This window comes from Helianthus annuus, chromosome 9 (genome assembly GCF_002127325.2).
Source record: "Helianthus annuus cultivar XRQ/B chromosome 9, HanXRQr2.0-SUNRISE, whole genome shotgun sequence".
NCBI classification, from domain to species: domain Eukaryota; kingdom Viridiplantae; phylum Streptophyta; class Magnoliopsida; order Asterales; family Asteraceae; genus Helianthus; species Helianthus annuus.
Window position 1 is genome coordinate 24,696,206 of NC_035441.2, and position 15,403 is coordinate 24,711,608.

Consider the following 15,403-nt stretch of genomic DNA (forward strand, 5'->3'; position numbering starts at 1 on the left):
TAATATCAAAGTAACGCAACTCAAAACATTAAACCCTAAGCCAAGGCACGGCCCGTTCGTCTAATAGACATTAGTACGTTGTAGGTCGCCGGGTAGCTGATCAAGTTTGAGATTGACGTTACGATACAGGAGATGCACTTCCGTGAGTTCATGTCCCCCTTTTCTCTTAACTGTTTTCAGTTTTATACTTTGGGGGTGAAATACATGCTACAATTATTACAGACATTTATTTACATGGTATGGTTAGCTTAGGGAGGGTTTTTATTACGCGATCATGTGAGTGGTGGGCATGACACTTAAGGCCATTAATCCTCATTGTAGGACCAAGGGACATGAGTGATAGATCTATTTGGGTGTAGCGAGCCCACACCCGTGAGGCCGGGGCGGCCCATAGTGGTGACTATGTCTTCATACCGGAGACAAATTTGCTAGGTTTGAGTCTTCCTGCACCATTTTCACACATACCATTGGCTTTACAACCCATTGGTGATCAGTTTTTCCTTAATTGCTACATACTAGGGATTTTCATACTTACAGACATATTTTTAAAGGTTTTTACACACTTACATTCACATGAACTCGCTCAACTTTTGTTGATTTTTCAAACTACATGTATTTCAGAAAATTAGTGGATCTGGCGGAGTATGCGTTGTGTCAAGGCTACGTAGTGAATAAAGATGTCATCCGAGTGCTGAGTTTAGGAGGTGGATCCCTTTCCTGGGCGGGATACACAATTCTAAACTTGGGTTTTTATTTTCGTGCTTTTGATGAGTCATTGTGAACTCTGTTAATCATGTCATGGTTGTAACTTACTTTATGTGTCAACATTTTCAAACAATGTCGTTGTGGTAATTTTTAACTTAATGAATGGATGAACATCTTGTGTTTTATCATATAGCATTGTTATGATTGTTGCTATGGTATTAAGAAGTCACACCAAAATAATCCACGTTTCCGCAAAAGCCAGGGTGTGACATTAAAGTTGTTAAGTTTTGGAGTTCCCAGAGGGGAAATGCTGGAGAAATTTTTCTCCAGCTTGCAAATGATGTATACTCTTTCGGTATGAACGAAACATTTAACTATTCTGCTTCTACTCCGTTCTTAATAACATTCTACCGAATTAGTTCTTTTCTACTCAAACTTCCGTCTAAACCCGTCGGATCATGAACTCTCAATTGGTAACAGAGCCACGGTAACGATTCAATCGATCTAACAGTTAATTGAATCACCTACGCTCATGAATTATGGGTTTTTAGGGGGTTTTAGACGTAAAACAACAAATTAGCGGTCAATTCACGGACAAAAAGTAAAATTGTAACCATAGGATTGATCAATAATGAATTTCTACCATGTCTGTGAAGAATCATCATGAAATTCGCAGTAATAAAGATTTTAGATCGAAAAATTGAATCAACGACGTTTCGAACGGACGAATCAGTTTCGTGCGCATGAGTGCTTATTCGTGCGAAGGAGTCATTCATCCGCACGAATGAACTCTTTTTGGTTTGAAAAATCGTGTTCATCCGCACGAACCAGTCTTTCATCCGCACGAATCAACCTTCATCCGCACAAACCAGCTAATTCGTTCCAAAATCATTCAGATGATTCGCACGAACGTAGTCAAATGCCTAAAAAATAAAAACTGAAAATTAAAAAAAAAAAGGCATTTTTGATCGTGGTGATGAGACGAGTGTCCAGAAAAATTTTAGTGATAGAAAAATTTTTAAAGATTTTAACAACAAATACGGGCTGTTTGGGGACACCGTCAGGAGCTTCAGAGAATAGATTTGATGATGTGATCACAGCGTAGTGAAGATAATGGGGTAGTCACGGATACCTGCGTAGAATGTTTACCATTTGGTATAGTGAAGATAATGGGGTCTCATCCCTTTACTCTATCCACCAATCGCACGCACTCACCACAACTATCTTAAGTGGGTGTGCACACGTGTGAATGGAACCCGCATTCATTATCCACAAGGCTGACGGTGGTGTACCCGTGTCAGGTATATACCCGCAAGCCATACCGATAAGTGTGCCCATCCTCCCTAGATGGTAATAAATGATAATTTATATACTATTAATTTTTAACAATCTTGGGCATCAGTTGTTGTATTGTTTGTTCTGAAAGTTGTACAATGATATTTTTAACATCTTGCTTTATATGTTTTCATTGCAGATGCTTATTGTACATTAGGCCTTTTATTTTGTAAACTCTTTTGGTGCTAACACGTGTTATTTGACGTGTCCACCAATGCTTGGTGCTAACACGTGTTATTTGACGTGTCCACCAATGCTTCCTTTTCATTTACCTTTACAACCCATCAACACAGAATTGCAAGGGAGAGAGCGGCAGACACGCAATTGAAAACCCTAGCTCCACGTTCCACCGCCTCGACACCGCACTGTTGTGTTACCGTCACCGTCAATGTTTCAACTTCAACGGTGGCAGCGGCAAGAAGGGATTTGAGGGTTGGACACTGATTTTGGTTTTCTCCTAGCGCAAACCCTCATCAATACATCAAATCTGAGAGAGGGAGAGAGAGAAATAGACGAAGATGAGAGAGGAAGAGAGAGAGAGAGTGGAATCGGAATTGGTCTTCCGGCTATAGGGTTTGGATTATGAGTTACGGACTAACCTTCGTCGTCTCAACTCTCAGAGACCAGGTACGTGGTTTGTGTTTTTCCCGTGCGTTGGGGGTTATTAATAAACGTTTGAGGGTTTTTGACATTCTGGTTTTCATTTTTCTAGGAAATTGATGTGGGTTTTTTGTTTGTTTTATGGATTAGATGTGATTTGGTAGAATGCCGGTGAGATGAATTAATATGTATATTTCTTTCATGCCTACCAGGTGTTCTATAAAATACCAATGAGATGAATTGATATGGTTTTGTCTTGAAACACTTGGGTATCCAGTTATGGAAGCTAAGAATAGTCATTGACTGCAATTTGCAAGTGGTTGTCGACTCTGGTCGGAGGAGGTACCCCCTTTTATCAGTTTATGGACCACCTTGCAAACATCAAAGAATGAGTGATTCATACTTTGTTTTGTTAGTCGACATGTGTAGAAGGATCATTGTTTCTTTTTATTTTAGGGGCTATGATGATAACTTACTCTTTCTGCATTGTTGAGTGTTGGCATGTGTTTGTTTGTGCTTTTACATCACAATCGGACTATGCAGCCATGGCGTTTATCCTCTTCATTTTGAAGTTGAGATATTCCATGTTTTGGCGGGGCAGCCGACATGGTGTAGTGTTTTAGTGCTTGCATCACAATCGGACTATGTAGCCATGGCAGTTTATCCTCTTCATTTTGAAGATGAGGTATTCTGTATCTTGGCGAGGCATAAGCTTCACATATTTGAGCCTCATTGTCATTTTTTTGTATGCTAACGGTCCTTTGTTGACATTGTCCTTTAATTTGTGTAACCTGTCAATTGTGCCTCTAACGTAACCATAGTCTAAGACTTTAAAAGATGCATGAAACAGACACATAATGTAATTTCTTGCTTCAATCTCCGTATAAACATACATAATTATCAATAATTGGTTAAGCTTTCATGAACTTACAATTACCTAGAAAAGATACCTGATAACTCACTTTTATTTGTCTACATCTCTAATATTGATGTTATTGTTGCGAATTCGAATAAGCGTGAAGGAAAAACGATCACATGGTAGATACTTCATCGACACACACAACTTCTGCTCTAGAAGCTTCTGTGTAAGTTTCTTGTCTTCTAAAACTTTCAATTTGTATTACAGCCGGATTTGAAAAGGTTGCAGCTTACATTGTCTCTTCTGAAGCAATGGCGGAGACAAATGAGTGCTTAATTTGGTCGATTTTGTATACAGGTACCATGGTTAGTTTTATAAATATGCCTTTAACCTACAAACTGTTTGTGGCTAATTTGTTATAAAGTGTGAATTTGTTTGGATCTGCATAGAATCTTATTGATCTATGGTTTGATAAATTTGGTGATGAAATTGTAGAGTTGTGTTTGTTTTTTCTTTTTGTTGGAAATCGTGATATAAAATTTGGCAATTTCAATTTTGATCTAGCAGGGAAGATTGTAAGGGAATAGCAGGTATGCATTTTTTTCATTCATATTTTGTTTTTTCGTGTCAAACCGTGAGTGTGTTTTTGGTGGAGTGGTTTTTGTGTGTTTGGATAATTATTTTTATTTGATTGTTTATGATATAACTGTAGGCCTTTACCGCATATTCCTGATTTGTCGAAAAAAACTGAATTTCGGTGGTGTTGTATAAAAAATAATAATATGTGTGTGGTTTCTTTTAGATGAAGGTTTATACATGTGCAAGTGAATGTGTATTGGCTAAATACATTTCGTTCTCTAATGCAAAACTTCCAGCAACATCGGCTACAGTGAAGCTAATGCCGTCTACTGGCTATACGAAGTCGACCCAACAATCATCAAGGCTCTAGCGAATTCCAAAAGGCGGTTCTCCATTTACAATAAATAAAAATATTATCCTAGACGAGAGTTTAGCCTAATCAGTGAGTAAATCGATACTATATAAGGGTATAAGACCATACCCTTGCTGCCATTATTTATTTTTATCATATTTTTGTCACTTGCATACATAATACACCTTATGGATAAATTTTTGTTGAGCATATATCATCTCCGAGTTAAGTTGGATACTATTGACTTTAAAAGGTTATGTGATATGGAGAGGGAGAACACAGATGAGAGAGTCGTTTTATTCTTACGATTAGCTTCTACACAGATGGTGGTTTAGCAGCGACGACGACAACCGTATGAGCGGAGGAAACCATCATCTTAGATGGGTTTATCAAGGCTGGCAAGAAAGTTTTCGTCGCCTGCCAATCACGAATACAAACGATAATATGCATTGGCGAATGTTTCGACAAAAAAAAAAAAAAAAACACGTCAGGAAGAAATCGATTGATAACGAGCCGGATGAAGAGTATAACCGATTCAAGCTGCGAAAAGGCAGGGAGGTTTGTAATTTCTAGGATTTAAAACTTCATTTAAGCTATGTATCATGTTTAGTTTATCAATTTCATAATTGAATTTGTTTGGTTTAGATTAATGTTTGGTTTTTATTTAATTAAAGTTTTTGCTTTTGATTTCAAAATTATAAATTTGAGCTTTTATATTTTCTAATGTTGTTGACGATTTTAATTTTATTACTTAGTGAGACTGAAAAGGGAAAAAATATAGCGATAAGATGATTAGGAGATGATTTGTTTCTTGCAATTTTTAACGATCTTCATTGTATATCTTACAGATGATCGTTTTACCGCGCCGCAACGCGGGCGGAGTGTAAACCTAGTTAGACTTATTTTGATACTTAGTGGTGTATTGATGGGGACACTTAAAACTTTGAAGAACTCGTTTATTAAGAAAAAGAAAAAAGAAAGGAAAAAAATTGTTTGAATGTTGACTAAGTTTTAACCGGAAAAAATAAATAAATAAAATATTAATATAACAAACTTGTAAATTAGACTTTCTAAATATTAATATGTAAAAACTTTTGATACATAACAAACTTGTAAATTAGACTTTTTAAATATTAATATGTAAAAACTTTTTATACAAGACATATTTTTTGAGTTAAATACATCTTGGAGTGAATTTCAAGTATTGTCCGTTATCTTTATACTTATTTTCAGGCGTTGTTCTTTATGTTTAAAATTGATGAGTTTCGTACTTTATCTTTTAAAATCTATTACGTTTTATCCTTTTGGCATAACCCAGTTTGATTTTTCAGTTAAATATGGTCATGTGCAAGTCATATGAGGGTAAATCTGTCATTTAATGCCTCTTTTAATACCCAAAGTTATCATCTTCCCCAATTTCATTCTTCATGAACCCTAGTTACATTCTTTTTGATTTGATCAGCAACAAACAAGGTTCCAAATGGCATCCATAAGAGAATTGAGATAACAAAAAGCAGGAGCAAAGTAATTAAGCTTATCGACATTTCGAGTAACCGGAGAGTATGATGAAGGAAAAAACTCTTTGGCCATTGGATTCAGCTTCAAATTGGACAAAATACCAACAATTCCTTGCATTTCCATTTCTAAATTTGAATCAGATTCAGACCCTTTTTTAGATTCAACAACTGACCCATTATCATCAACGTTTGTAGCATGAATATTCTCACTCTCATTAGTAACAACAACGTTGTTATCCACAGAAGCAGCAGATTCAATTTCAAGACCAGCAGCCATTAAAGATTAAACCCAAAACCCCACAACCTCAAAACCCAAAAAGATTCAAAATTTATTCAAGAAAATGAATACCCACAAAAAATAAAGATGAAAATCAATGAAAAAGGGGAAAAGATTAAATCTTGATGTAAAAAACGGAAGAAAAATAATTGATGATAAATGAAGCAAACCCAAGATTTCCTTTTCTTTTTTTTTTTTTGCTTTTTTTTTTAACTTTAGATATCAACAATCACTTATTCACTTGCAGATTTAAGTCTCGGTGGTGGAGGTGGTGCGAAATTCGGTGCGTTCAGCATCAACTTTTCACCAAAAGATGCAGATGCTTGAGGAGAACTAGAGTTTTGGGTGGGAAGTCAGATCTCAAATTTGGGGAGTCTGTAACTAGAGTTCATGAAGAATGAAATTTGGGAAGATGATAATTTTGGATATCTAAAGAGGCACTAAATGACAGATTTACCCTCACATGACCTGCACATGACTACGTTTAACTGAAAAATCAAACTGGCTTATGCCAAAAGGACAAAACGTGATAGATTTTAAAAGATAAAGTACAAAACTCATCAATTTTAAACATAAAGGACAACACCTGAAAATGAGTATAAAGATAAAAAACAATCCTTGAAATTCACTCTAGATCGTGTTTGTATCAACATATCAATACACGTGTTGTGTTCATGTAAAATTGTCATGTTTGGCATGTTGACACAACCCATCCAACAAGCATTATAGATATATTGTTAACGAGTGCTGGTGAATAGTAACTTTATTTTTATAATAATATATTGTTTTTTATTATTTTATTATTTAATATATTATAATAATTTATTATTATATTTACTTTTAGTAACATATTTTTCTTTTTTTTAAACATATATTTCCTTTATCTTTTTTTTTAATAATTGTTTTTTTTTTTTGAACATATATTAATTTGTCTATTAATTTAATATTTCTTTAATAATTTACGTTTATAACTTTTTTTCTAAAAACTTAAGTACGTTGTTGTGCTTGATTTCTTTCCCTGACATTTCGTTATAAGTTTTGTTAAAAACGAAGTTATACTCAAAATAAAGTATTTATTTGGTATCATAAAACGGTACGATGATAAACTAAATCGTTCTAATGGTTTGACTTCTAAACAACATGCTTTATTTTCAACTCACGTTTATTTTACATTATCATTTGCTCGGTTTCGCTGCAACGCGCGAAATAAAAAAAAAAACTAGTGAAATTAAAATATCATTTTAGGTTATTTGAATGTGTCATGGCGATTTTAAAAGGCAATTGCGGAAGCTTATATAGATTATCAGAAATTCTTTATTTGACGTATTCAATTATCATTAATAATATCGTAGAAACAAGTCAAATTATTCTCACACGAATTTTCCAACTATAATCGAACTTGTAATTAAAAGCCATCAAAATTATTTTTTTTTCTTAATTCACTTTTTCTCCTTTTCAACTTTATTTTCTTTTTGGCTTGTAGATAGAAAGAGACTTCCACCGTTCAGTATTGCAATGAAATGTCTATATCAACGAACTATAGAAAATATTGACTCACAAAACAATACATGTCTAATTCAACATGTTCATATCTAGACCAAAATAGAAAGTAAAATTTTAAATTATTATATTATTTAAAATAGGTTTCATTAATTTGTTTAATCTCAAATATTTTTAATTATTATTATTTAAAATAGGTTTCATTAATTTGTTTAATCACTATTATTTTTAATATACTTTACTAGGTTAGAATCCCGTGTATTACACGGGTTGAATAAATGTAATTTTATATACTAAATTAAAACAATTATTCTTTAAAAATCTCGTTTATTACACGGGTTGAACAAATGTAATTTTATATATTAAATAATAAAAAAATTATATCTCTAAGAACCCCATGTATTGTACTGAATAAATGTAATTTTATATACCAAATAATAAAAACCCATGTATTGTACGGGTTGAATAAATCTAATTATATATACTACATAATAAAAAAAGTTATATTTTTTAAAAACACTGTGTATTACACGTGTTAAATAAATATAATTTTGTAACCTTGTATAGTACACGAGTTGGATAAATGTAATTTTATAAACTAAATAATAAAAAAGTTATAACTTTATAAACCCCGTGTATTATACAGGTTCAATAAATCCAATTATATATACTAAATCATTATCATCATCATCATACTTAGTAAATCCCATCAATAGCAAAGCTAAGGTACGGTCTCAGGAGAGTAAGATGTAGACAGCCTTATCTCTACCCCGTAGAAATAGAGAGACTGCTTTCAGTGAGAGCCCGGCTCGATAGTAGTTTTGCATCAAGCCTTGGATATAAGGCACACAACACTCAACAATCGGGATAAAGACCGATTAGTGCATGTTCCTTTTTGTCTTTCTGCTATCAACGCCACCACATGATGATGATGCATGATTAACGGTTCTCCGCTTTTAACGTTATTTTCACGAACTTAGTAAAATAATGTTAAAATTAGTGCAATTTCACTTTTGCCCTCCGAACGTCCACACATATACATTATATGCGCATACCGCAAGCGGGGCGAATATATACTAAATAATAAAAAAAACTTATATCTTTAAAAACACCATGTATTACACGGGTTAAATAAAAGTAATTTTGTATAGTAAATAATATGTTGGATTCGTTTAAAAAAGCATAAATTTGGTTCGGTTTAATTCGAATCAAGTCATAAACTTGGTTAAGCTTAATTCGAATTAATTAGAACCATAATTTGAAAAATAAAAAACAGAATTATATTATAAGCTTCTCTTCCTAATTAGTGTTTTTTAAAGTTTGATCTAATGTCTAATAAGTTATTTTGTATATTTTGTTTGTACTTTAAATTTTTTATATGAGCGTATTATTGTTTTTTTAAGTTTAAGATTATTGTTTTGTGCTATTATTTAAAAAATCTTTAATTTATAATTTAAATTTGAAGATAATATATTATTAGATTAAATAGAATGATTCTATCCAACATTCAAAGTAAGATAAGATTTAATATTAATTGATTATTTATTATTTAATTAATTGATATAAGATAAGTATGAAAATGCAGGAAATTAAAATGTAGACGCCTTCAATAAGTGACACGTGTCCCAAAGTTGGTTTCTTTTATTATATAGTATAGATATAGATATAGATTAGTTTTCTAAAATAGATTATATCATAAAATCCAAAATTTATTCTCTTTAAACTGAACATAATATATTGCTATATTTAAAAAAAATAATAAACAAGGTTTTTAAAAATGATAAAACAAGGTTTTTAAAATTGTCCATGTATAATTAACTATAACATTGCGTCAAAACTTATTGCATCAGCGCCTAACTATTATAACAATGTGTTTAATTTTTCTATTTGGATTCATATTTTGTAACGACCTTTGATGCACTTTTGATTACAACGATGTGTACAACTTTACGGGTTTGATGAACTCTTGTAACGAGTTTTGACCATTTACCCATTACAACATTATTGCTAACTAATTCTGGTTATTCTTCCATTGTTACCCATGTACAAAAGGTCGAGTAAATGTGCTCAACAAGTAAGGGCAGGGAAATTTGCAAAACTTTAATTATTCATTATTTATTAATTGGACTTCATAATTAAAACAAGGCAAAGTTGAATGAGTCAAAGGCTCAAAGATTCGTGATGCCAAACAAATCCTTAGGCAAGGTGTACTGATAAAGTCTCATAAAACCCTCTGGTGGGGGTTATGTGATAATTGGCGAAAAAAATACGAGAATGGGTTTTATAGGGGTTATATGTTATACATACATATGTATGTATATATATGTGTAGGGCTGTTCAAATTGCGCGGCGTTCGACGCTCGTTCGGTGCTCGCTCGAAAAATGCTCGGAATTTGCTCGTTCGATTCAGCTCGACTGAAAAAATGCTCGATTCGAATCGGTTCGGTTTGTAAACGAACCGAGCACGAGCAAAGGTCCGCTCAGTTCAGTTCGGCTAGGTTGGCTCGATTTATAGGGTGGGGTTCGGCTACAAAGTCCATTTTTCCTACAAAGTGTACAAAGTCACAAAACACCACAGTTTTAGCTATAAAACACACTCAAAACCCACAAATAACATAGTGAAGATCACTAAAACACAATATCAAAACCCTAACAGTCCTTAAAAACTTCAAATACACCATCGTACAACTATGAATACAAAACACAACATGATAATCAACATAAAACACACTAATGTTATCCATTCGATAATCAAAGCCTTATCATCCAAAAAACAACACAAAACCCACACATATGGTGTTTTAGTAATATTCACTATGTTATTTGTGGGTTTTGAGTGTGTTTTATGGTTCACATTATGGTGTTTTATGATTTTTTACATTTTATAGGAAAAATGGACTTTGTAGCCAACTTTCGCCCTATATATATATATATATATATATATATATATATATATATATATATATATATATATATTAAGGTCATTTCTTCGAATTGCTCTCCATTTCTAAGTTCATAGCCTTCGTCGTAGCTTCATCGATGTTGTTAGAAGAATATATATATATAGGGGGCTGCTAGAATGAGAACCACCTCGAGTTGTAAGAACCGCGAGAACTACACCCCACGGGTGGGCGTTCACCATGATTTTTTTTTTACAACTAGATGTGTGTATTATAAACACAGCCGTAAAAAAAAAAATTTAAACGCCGCGGCCGAGGGGGTAGTTTTTTACACCACAAGTTTGGTGTTTTTAATTTTTTTTCTTTTTTCTTTTTTTTTTCACCAAACTTGTGGTGTAAAAAACTACCCCCTCGGCCGCGGCGTTTAAAATTTTTTTTACGGCTGTGTTTATAATACACACATCTAGTTGTAAAAAAAAATCATGGTGAACGCCCACCCGTGGGGTGTAGTTCTCGCGGTTCTTACAACTCGGGGTGGTTTTCATTTTAGCGGCTCCCTATATATATATATATATATATATATATATATATATATATATATATATATATATATGTGTGTGTGTGTGTGTGTGTGTGTGTGTTTGTGTGTGTGTGTATCATTTAAAATGAAATTAATAGAGACCAACATCAACAATGTTTAGTCCAAGATCCAAATTGAGCTCATTTAAATAATTAAAATTGAAATCCAATATCAATAGTCCATTGTCCAATACTTGAATGTTCATTTGAGTAAAAATACTAAAATGTGAAGCGTCGATCAATAATCAAGTCTCAACCCGCCATTCGATTCAAAAGTACAAGACCCTAATCAAAACCCCCCATTGGCCATCATTATCCGATTTCTCCATCGTCACTCGCCAAGACGCCAACTCGCCAGGGTTTTGCTCCAATCGGTTCATTCAATTTTAAACTTCCGATAAAACAAGGGTGTGTTTCGATCGGTCGATGATTTATCTTCCCGCTTAGTTAATCTTGATAAAACTAGTTGAGTGTTTTGTATTCCTTGTTATTTGTTAATTTTTTTACTTGTGTTCTATTGGATGAATCATCAGGGACGAAAACTGCACTTTATTCTAATAACTAGCACTCCCATCGTCAATTTGCTTGTTTGTTCTGCGACGCTCGATACTCGCTCGACGTTCGTTCGAAAAATGCTTGGATCGAAAGACGCTCGCTCGACTTTGGCTCGGTTGAAAAAATGCTCGGTTCGGTTCGGATCGGTTTGTAAATGAACCGAGCACGAGCAAAGGTCTTATCGGTTCGGTTCAGCTCGTGAACAGCCCGATATGTGTGTGTGAGTGGGGGATGAACATTGTGCAGCGTTATAATTTTCGCGAAGAATGGATTTTTATCCTCATAGCGCCGGTCGTATTGATGTTATCGGACACTATGGGGCGTCATAGATGACTCCGGCATGATATGCAGCCAACCCCACTACGGAGTGCCTTATCTTTTAACACATCTTGGTTGCATAGTTCAGATTAAAATGATAACTACCACAAAGACTATAAATGCCCTACGGCTCACATGTAAAAGTTGAGTGTTTTGTGTGTGTGATGTCATGTTTGAACAACTTTATTAGCTTTGACCTCAACTTTTTTTTTTGAAAGGTAAAAAAAAATTATTTCATGATCAAGTAACTGAATTTAATTATATAAAGCACTAAAAGAAATCCTTGTCCGATTGTATCATTCATATTAAAAAATCCGAAAATTTCGATAAAGCTTACAATTATAAGATGGATCAATATTGGCAGGTTGATCCATATTGGTAGGTTGCTGTATGGCGGTTGCCTATTGGTCAAAAAAAATTTAGTTTTTTTTTCTTCTGTCGTTAACTAACTTTTTGTTTATTTTAGCATTTATACTTCAACATTTATTAATGACACTTACAACCCTTCAAATTTCTAAAAAGTTTATAATCATTTTTATGTGCTAATATTTATGGAAACGAGATTAGGAGAAAACGCTTAAAAATGTGAGAACGGTGAGAACGTTTCCTGGCCCAACACGTGTCACGCCACTAGAGAAGGGCGGCTGGGCTTTTTTGTCCTTTCATATTTCTTTTTTTAAACACGTGTCACTTCATCTTTCCATTTTTTGGCGTTTAATAAATACGCGGCGTTTTTATTGTTTTTTAGATCAGGATGCAGGCCTTTAATGTAAAAAACATCAATAATTTTCTTGATTTTATTATATCAAGTGTTGTGCCATATAGGATACAGGCCTATAATGTGTCAGACAATTATGACGTTTTGAAAAGATAAATAAATTTAATTTTCCATGTAGTGGCTTTTAATATAATAAATGCTTGGCAATAATGATACCGTCTCTTCATTTTACTGTTTTAGCAATTACTGTTTTTTTTTTTTCAATTTTCATCTGTCAATTAGTGTTGATTTTTCCAGTATCACTTTGTTTGCGTTTTTTGGCGTTTTATATAGCAACATCGTGCTTTGCTAGCATTCGTTCTCACAGTTTTTCACACTATCAAGCGTTTTGGTGGTTGTAGTTTTTAGCGTTTTATACTCTATTTTTTTAAATTAGTAGAGAATTAGATAATAAACAACAGAGAATTAAATAACAAACAATAGAAAATGAAAAAAATAAAAATTATAATCTAATTTCTCATCCAAATCTTCACTGTCATCAGCCTCTTTTACTTTAACTCTTTTTGGCGTTTTGAATCTGTTTTTGAATACCTTATGTAGATCCTTATTTTCCTACATAACGCCCGTCTTTAGAAGATGCTTATTTTTTGTGGCATCCTTTATTGTGGGCGGATATATACTTGTTTGATGACATGCTGAAGACCAACGTCTGCTCTAATGTATTGATCCCTTCATGCCATCAATATATCCATCAAGAACAAAGTGATATGATGTCATATCAGTGTCATCAGTCTCTTTTTCTTGAATATTTGTCCATCTCATTCAACAAAAGATTATAGAGATACCCAACTCAGAGAAGAATCCATTCAGTGAAACTTCATTCAGATCAATACTCAATATAGAAGAATCGAGGTTCTGCATCTGTGCCTTTTTTAACTATTATTTTTGGAGTTTTAAAGTGAATGGTTTCTAGAAATATGGCGTTTGTTTTTTGGGTTGTGACCAGTTGATTGTGCAGAGACGTCTCTCTTATAGGATGTTTTTGGCGCGTAGTTTAGGCGGGATTTTATTTATAATAAATGATATTAATAAAGTAGCCGTCTTTTCAGTTACTGTGTATTTTTACTGTTTTTTGTTCAGTTTTTTATGAGTTTTTAGGGTCATAGACTTTCCATCTCCCAAGTTTGACGTTTTTAATGGCTTTAAGTAGTTTTTGCCTTTTTTTTTTTTTCCATTTTTAGCTTTTATTAGTATTTCAGCAAACTACTTTTATTATAGTTTGAGAGTTTTTGGCGTTTTTACTGCATTATGGCGTTTCACAAGCATTATGACTGTTTGCGTTTTATTAATATAATATATTTTTTATTCTAAGTTGTAAAATACATAACAAACAACAGAAAAAGAAAACTAAAAAAATAAAAATAGAAACAATTCATTTTCCAAATCTTCACTGTCATCAGTCTCTTTCTTCTTTGAAACATGTTCACTGGCGGCTTGGTTTTGTCATGCTAGTGTTTTTATGGCCGTTTGGAAAGACAAAATGACATGAATTTTTTTTTTGAATATGTATCTTCAAACAACTCATCAGTGTCATTCGTCTTTTCATGCCATTATAATATTCATCAATAACAAAACACAAAAAAATGACATAAGTCTGACACCAGCATCTTTTTGTTTATGATTTGTCCATCTCATGCAGCAAAATGGTATTTGAGTCACAACACCTTAGTGAAGAATGCATTCTCTGAAACTTTTGGCGTAGAACAATATTTGAATATACAAGAAACGATATTTGCCATTTTTGGCGTTTTACTGAGGAAATAGTGTATTTGAAAGAACCGTTGATTTTTTGGAATCTTTGATGTTTGAGTGTTTTGGCGTTTTCTAATATGAATGGTATATCGTAGAAAATATGGCCTTTTTTGAGTAGGTGTGTTTGATGTTTTGGGGATTTTAGCGTTTGTAAGATGAATGATATATAGTAGAAAATATGGCGTTTCAGGTTCTGGGGATGTGTTTGCATGTCTGGGATGTTTTTGTTTATATAGAGATGTGTTTTGGTCCGTAATGGCGTTTTGGTATAGAACTGTAAAGACCTTTTTACCCTTAATGAGGCGCGTCCACGTAATAAAATTGATGTTATTTACGAAAATGCCACCGCGCTAATCTAGTCCATAGATTGTTTTAATCGGACGATCCATAAGCGTTCTCACCGTTCTCGCACTTTCTACCGTTTTCTCTAAATCCCGACCCTATATTTATGTACGTGTCGGTTTAAATTCAAGTTGATTACGTTTTTTTTGGTCTTTTAGTAAATTTTTGTTTATTTTAGCCTTTACCCTTCAACATTTAGTATTGGTAGTTACAACCCTTCAACTTTAAAAAAAAAATTATAATCATTTTTACATATACATATATTTAGGTACGTGTTGTATAAATTCAAGTTGATTACGTTTCTTTGAAAATGGGTAGGCTCAGATATAATATGTTTTTTTTTGTTTTTTTTTTATACATTTTCAGTTGATCTACGTTTTGGCATAAATATTGTTTTACAATTTCGACTCACTTTACGTTTTGCTCCCACTGCAACGCGCGGTACCATTTTTCAC

General features: G+C 33.3%; 1 long non-coding RNA gene across 1 annotated transcript; it reads left to right on the plus strand.

The window, feature by feature from the left end:
• The first annotated feature begins 2,303 nt into the window (after positions 1-2,303).
• On the plus strand, positions 2,304-5,080 carry LOC110877445. The gene is made up of 3 exons (XR_002557049.2): positions 2,304-2,667; positions 2,853-2,982; positions 3,767-5,080. It is a non-coding gene; the product is annotated as an uncharacterized LOC110877445 (long non-coding RNA).
• Positions 5,081-15,403: the final 10,323 nt, after the last annotated feature.